Consider the following 1,248-nt stretch of genomic DNA (forward strand, 5'->3'; position numbering starts at 1 on the left):
ACTCATGCCAGGCAAATGTGTTTCCACTGAACTAAAGCCCCAGCCCACATAAGCCGGCTCCCTGCCAGCGCTGCAGCCCTGCAACCCAGCATGCACCGCAACCCAGCATGCACCGCTCTAGACCTGAAGATCTGGGAAGAGTAGAGATTTCTCACTCCAACCATGTGGCTCCATAACCCTATTCTCCCTGTGGTCTCTGTCTCTGCCTGTCTGTGTCTCTGTCTGTCTGTCTGTCTGTCTGTCTGTCTCTCTCTCTCTCTCTGTGTGTGTGTGTATGTGTGTGTGTTTATATAGGGGAGCACATGTGTGCACATATGTGTGGAAACCAGAGGTGTGTCCTTTTTTTTTGAGTCGGTGTCTTCCACTAGTCAAGAACTCACAGATTAGTCAAGGCCGGCCAGCCTGAGAGGCCCCGGGAGCCTCCTCTCTCGGCCTCCAGCCCCGGGTTAGAAGCATGCACTTTTATGTGGACTCTGTGGGCTCTCAGGCAGTCCCAGCTCAAGCACTTCCTTGTCTCGGCCCCTGCCGCATTCTCTTTGTTATGTCAATTCCATGTTTAGGATTTTGGCAAATTAACATATTTTTTAGATTATAGTGTAAACATCATTTGTTCTCAAATTCTAGCTGCCAAGTTCTGATTCTCATGGTCAAAGCAAAACCCTTTTCCGGTCATAAGAAGCTACTAGACGGTTTCTTTGTGTTCCCAAAGTTTCATCCCAATAAGCATCTCATCGAGCCAGGGGACCGAGTCCAGATGATTCTATTGTTTCCTTTGTTTAGAATGACATGGACTATAAATTCCAATATGCATCCAGTTGGGCACAGTTCTACTGAAGGGTTTTCAGGTTCCTCTCTTGTTCTTTGTGAGATGTGCAATAACTGATACTTACCTGGAGCTCAGTTTTATTTAATTTGACAATGATAGGATGATACAGAAATCTCCAGGTACCACGGGTGTCTTCAGGTCAATGCACGACCCTTGGGTAATAAGTGGTTTGAAAGTGTTGAGGGGTGGATGCATACTTGATCACTGCAGGGCACACTGTGGTTCTTATTAGAGCTGGAGAAAACAATCACTGGGATCCAGAAGAGTCTATTATCCAGGAATGTAAGGACCCTTGTATATGGCTTAATAGCCACCACAGATTACCACACTCAAACAAGGAAAGGAGGCATTAGCCTCCAGCAGAATTTTCCAGCAAACTTTATGGGACCTGTAAGCATATAAAGGTAGACTTAAAGATGTAC

This window comes from Peromyscus leucopus, chromosome 15, assembly GCF_004664715.2.
Source record: "Peromyscus leucopus breed LL Stock chromosome 15, UCI_PerLeu_2.1, whole genome shotgun sequence".
Classification (NCBI taxonomy): domain Eukaryota; kingdom Metazoa; phylum Chordata; class Mammalia; order Rodentia; family Cricetidae; genus Peromyscus; species Peromyscus leucopus.